General features: G+C 27.6%; 1 protein-coding gene across 1 annotated transcript in view; it reads right to left on the bottom strand.

Annotated features, from left to right (window-relative positions):
- Positions 1-6,037, bottom strand: part of LOC129949726 (tetraspanin-6-like) — a 332,660-nt gene that overhangs the window by 296,888 nt on the left and 29,735 nt on the right. The window lies entirely within an intron of this gene.

Raw genomic sequence — 6,037 nt, forward strand, 5'->3', positions numbered from 1 at the left:
TTTAGGGCTGGTTGATGGAAGGACACTTGCTGCACCCCCATCGACATTTTTGGTTGGGACTTTTGACAAGTGAGACTTTTTGTGTTACTCTCTTTTTATGTTGTTTATGTGTAATATTGCATTTCCAGTTTCACTTCATTGCTTTCAACTGCCCTCTTAGAGTCGAAAAAAATTATTGTCGCCGTTCTATTTTCTTTCTAACGCCCCAAAACCATTTGTTATGTTATGATATGTATGTATATTTGAAGTTTAAAATTAATATACAAATATTCAGATTTCTTTCTATACTTTAGAATTTACCTTAAGGCTTAAGAAGTTTAAAATCTTAAAGTTTCGATAGAACGACGACGATGAGCATAAGTAGTTAGCAGTTGGAGACTTATGTTTACTTTAGTTGGCTAAGATTGTCTATAATTACGATTCTAATAACAAAAGCAAACGAAGGTGAATAAAACTGCAATTAAATTATGTATTTTAAATGCATTTGAGATTATCCTGCTGAATTTTTAATAGGTAACTAATTTAGAAAAAACCAACAAACAGGCGCGTATTAAAAAGTCATTAGTAATAGCATAGCTATTTAGAAAAAACAAACAATTAGGGTTTTGATTAATACTTTTGGTTGAATACATAGACTGAACAAATTGGAACTTAATGAGTTAAATCTAAGCGTTTTCGTCTTGAGACAGAAATATTTTGGTGACTACGAATATTTTCTGATTTGGGTTAAATATGTGTAGCATTTTATATTTTTTTAGCATTTTTTTTTTAATTCTTCAGTTAATAATTTAAATGTACATATAAAAATGCTAATTTGGATCGAACTTGCTTCTTTACTTAAAGTGACTGGTATTTCAAAAGATTATCAGTTTATTATTGAATATCACCTTTAACAACTAAACAAAAAAACAGACAGTTCGGAAGTTGTAAGAGCAGTTTTCTTTCATATACTTTTTGTATTGGATCGAAATGGGTAATTCTAAGCCATTTCGTATTTGTTGGCTTTTTATACCAATCAGTTTTAACGAAAAATCTTAAAAATTTTGATTTAGTAGGTGTATGAAAAAATGGTAGGAATGGCTAGTTTTTTTCTAATATCTCAGTCAAGTCTTTCAAAAATTCTGTAATCGTAAAGCGTGATCTACATTTGTAGATTTGTAGCCATATTATATCTATCAACTATCAATTAGATACTTGATACCTAACAATATTTTTGATGCATTGGTATTATGGCTATCAACTATCAACTTTGTCGATGAACTGGGGATTTTACCATTATTGTGAATGATTTTTTGACATACTTGGTATTACGGATATCAGAAAATAGATACACATCAATTTTCATATCCAATACAAATTCTTGGTTGATACTTCTCAAAAACGTTTTCATTTTGAAAAATAATTATAAAGGTAAGTTTTGTTCATTCTCTTCATAGAATAGAATATAAATAAAAAGAAACAGCGATTTTTATGCATTTTATTTTTAAAATTCCTTTTTATTGACGATGTTTAATTAGGTTGCTAAAGGTATATTTTCGTATGCAAACATATTTCAATATGTTCAAAGGCAAACAAAAATTGAAGCAATTATGACTTCGACGGAATTATTTTTTGAAGGAAGTTATGATGAAGTTAACGCAAGTCAGAAATTCAAAATATGCAGAAAATTATGTGATTCTTCCAACCCAATGGATTTGGGCGAACACATGTAATAAGATACTTTTCTTTAATTCTTGCATTTTCTGTTGAAACTTCATTGCAGATTTATTCAAAACTTCAGGCTTTCCAACCTTCATTAGTCAAATTTGGCAATTCAACACCCGGCGTTTCAACACAGGCATTAAAATGCGTTAGACGATTTACTGCTTCTTCCTAATCAGTCAATCGGATTATGTTATTAGGCCCTCCGCCAGTTCTAATTGTTTGTAATTTATTTTTTGTAACTTTTATTTTTAATTTTTTGATCAATTTATCCAGAAAAGTAACAAAATAATTGAAACGTCAAACTAGATCGAAAATACTAATTCACAATAAACTATTCACAATCGGTTCAAAAATTAAAAGTTGATTCATAATACTGGTTAGTTGATAGATTTATCAACTATCAAATTGATACTCCTAAGAGGGCTGATAGTAGTACATTTTTAATATGTTGGAAGGAGCAGTTGAAATCGAGATGTTGAATGTAAAGAACTGTGATTATTCTCAAATGTATTGTATACAATATATATAAATATCTGATATTGGAAATTTGATCAAATGTTTAATTTGTGAGAATTTTTTTTTGTTTCTTGGGTTTTGATGATCAATCAGTTGGATGCGATGAATAATAAAATAAAACTAATCCATCTTGGTTTTACCCTACGTTTCGCCAGTTGTCCTTCAGCTTCTACAAGGGATTTATTTAGTATTTTATATTTAAAAAAAAACATGATAAAAAGTTGTGCATCCAACTGATTGATCATCAAAGCCCAAGAAACAAAAAAAAAATTCTCATAAATATTTTAATTTTAATGACTTGATTTAAAAACAAGCTAATAGACAAAAGTTTTGGATTTAAAAAAATGTATAAAACTTAGTTGTAGGTATTACCAATATTATTTAATATTTTTTTCCATTTAACGTACATATTTTTTGTTAAATTGCCCCTACCACCTAAAAGGGGGAAGATAAACTCCCCTCTCATAGTAAAAAAAAATGCTTGTTTTTAACTGTTCTATACAAATCCGTTTTTAAACTTTGTCGCCTGAATTGTCGTACTCTTGCCTTTTAATGGATTTTACTAAAATAAACTACATTGGGATTGTTGATTTGTAATATTTTTCTAATTTAACAGCTCTATTATGGCTATCAATTATTTGATAACTTCTATCAATTTATTGATAATTTGGTATTATGAGTATCAAATGATAATTTTTCAACCATTGTGAATACTAATCAATATACGATTGTGAATAAGTTTTGTTTGGTGTTTGACGTTTGTCATATGTCATTTGTGTTGAGTTCTTGTGTTTTGGTATAATATAAATAATTTCGGCGGAATAATGTAAGTTGTTTTCATTAAATACATTTTTTTTTCTTAATAATATTTTGTTTATCTAGAAGAAGAATTCAATTTGTATATTCAATAAAAACTACAAAAAAAATTTATAAATCGTATATAAATTACAATTCCTTGCCATTTACGAATATTTGATACATTACATTTGTCAACGAAGATTTTGTAGCTGATAGAATATTTGATGGGTGTCAATATGTTTGATAGCCGTAATACCGAGTTTATCAATAAAGCTATTCACAATAGATCTTTTATTTCAATATTTATCAAAAATATTGATAATTGATCACTATAATACCGATTCATGAATTTTGTTGATAATTATCAACTATTATCAAATACCGTGTTGATATTTGATAACCATAATAGGGCTGCAAGTTGTTGGTCTAGTGCAGTTTTTCAAAAGGTGAAAATTGGAGTAAACTATAAAGCGTACGTAGAAGTACATTACACGATTAAAATTCTTTTTTATAAGATTTAACACGAGAAAATTTTAAATGTGAAAATAAAAAGAAATTTCATTCAAATGCAGGTTTTTTAAAACTAAAAACAAAAAAGTAGCATTGAAATAGTAATGCTATGTAGTATAAGTTGCAATCATAACAATTTATTTCAATAATTAATGAACGCTTAAAATTTGGTAGATCTTCTGTTTTGTTCTTCAAAGAAAATTTTTGAAAAGAAATAACTAATATTTCTTTAGAATACAACATATACTCGTAAATCGTGATGGAGTTGTAGCCTGCCTGAGGAGTGTATTGTAGACAGTAATTTGGTTGGCACTTTTTGTACTATGAACTTAAAGTAGAAGTTTTGAATTTGAAATTTATGACACTTGAAAAACTTAGTAGTTGCCTTGTTCAAAATGTACGTTCAAAAAATGAAGTCCCTTATGTTGTCTGAACCTGCCCAATTACCTTCCAATTCAGGCAACTTATGTCAAAATGGCGTCGAACCATAATTTCTCATTCAACTGAAAGCTGAACTTTATTACTCTATGGTTTATTATTTTTTGCACAATTCCATTTAATCTTTTGTATAAAAGGGTACCTTGTCAAATTGGAAATTGGAATTTTTTAGACAATAATTTTTTTAATAGTTTTTGTAGATGAACTGAAGGTAGAGGTTAGTGAAGTAAAGTTCTATGTTTGAAATGTGTGACACTTGAAAAACTAACTAGCTGCCTTACTTAAAATCTACTTTTAAAGAATGTAGTTGACTGCAAATGAAGTCTGTTTTGTTGCTTGAACCTGTCCAATATCTTTGATACGAAAAAATCAATTGTTTTAATTTATTTAAAAAAAATTAAATTAAACAATCAAAATGCATAAAATCTGAATTTGCATTAGGAGAATGGACATTTTGGCTTACCCACAAATGATGTATACATATGTATATCGTTGAAAAGTTTAGCCCTAGTGTATAATTTTTACTTCCGACATATACATAGGAACTACATACATATATGGCAACTATTGTATTTATAAAAAAATCGAACTAGCGATTTTAACCAAGCATGACATTACGATCGTGGAGAATTAAAAAGTGGGCCCTGTTGCTGTCCTACCCGGAAATTAAGGTTTTAAGCTAATTCGCGTAAGGCGTTTTTTAAGACTAAAAATAACAGCAGTTAATTCGAATTTTCTCAAAAATTAACAGAGGGATTTTTAGTTAATTTTCCTAACTTGGCTTATTTCAATATAAAAAATATATTTTGGTATTTCTCTATAGAACAGTAATTTATGTTTTCTCAAGAACTAATGCACTATTTTCAATAATTTCTTGCACTATCCTTATACTTCACAATATTTGATGATCGAAAATGTCAAATTTTACTTTTTAGATTTTTAAAAAAATATTGATTTTTTTTTTTAAATTTGATGTCTTGAAAATGGGTCATAATAATTTTTTACGAAGATAAATTGTAATATGTATACATTTAAGTACTACGAAACTGCATATCAGAAATATTTTTAAGAAAAAAATCGAAGAATTTTATATAGGTTTTGCTAATTTTACTAAACTACATATTTTACTGACTTGTTAGTTTTCAATTTTAATTTTACGATCTTTAAAGATAAAAAAGAAAATTAAACAAAAATTGTTTACACTTTAATAAGAAAGCCATTATGATGCTTGGTGTTTTGTTTATATCAAATTAATTAAAAAAAAGAAAGTTTTTTGAATAATTAAATTATATTTAAATTTTTGATGAACAACTTATTTCATAGGTAAAATTTTAAAATGTAAATACTGTTTTAAACCTTTGGATCCAGGAGTAATTTCGTAAGATCAAGTCGTGCATTTTATTTTAAATTGACATAAAGCTGTATACCATTAAATTTTGACAGGATATGGTATCAAAGATTGCAATAAGAGCAACATTTAATTGCAATAGTTTACCATTGAAATAAAAATGTTGGTTACTTTTAATGAACTGTATCGACCCGACAATAAATTATTGAATACAAATATTAGCGAATAACATCATGGTTGACGAATAATTTCTTAACAGTATTGGAATTCAATTTTTTTAAAATTTGTATAATTGAGCTGTAGAGAAATTTAGTTTAAATAATTTTCTCATTTTTTACATTTAAAAGTTGTCCACTCTAGTATATCACCAACAGCCTTAATTCTAGTTCTAGGATAATAAAACAACAATAGTTAAGGATGTCGACCAAGGTACATACATATATAAAAACAGCCAAAATACGGATATCACTCTTTCTGGGTTCTTAACTACTTACATAAGCCTGATTTATCTCGAGTTTATTTTGGTTCGGAATCTTTATAGTACCAGTTTTAAACGTCCTCCAACGAAAAAAAGCCTCCTGTTGCACCACCAATGCAATTTATTTATTTATTCGTATTGAAGTCTTTCTAGAATGTCCTATTAAGGGCAAGAGTTTTTTTTCCAAGAGTCAAACATTTCATTGATCAAAACATGTAGCATTTTTAAGTTCAACTCTAAAAACG

This window comes from Eupeodes corollae, chromosome 3 (genome assembly GCF_945859685.1).
Source record: "Eupeodes corollae chromosome 3, idEupCoro1.1, whole genome shotgun sequence".
In the NCBI taxonomy this organism is placed as follows: Eukaryota; Metazoa; Arthropoda; class Insecta; order Diptera; family Syrphidae; genus Eupeodes; species Eupeodes corollae.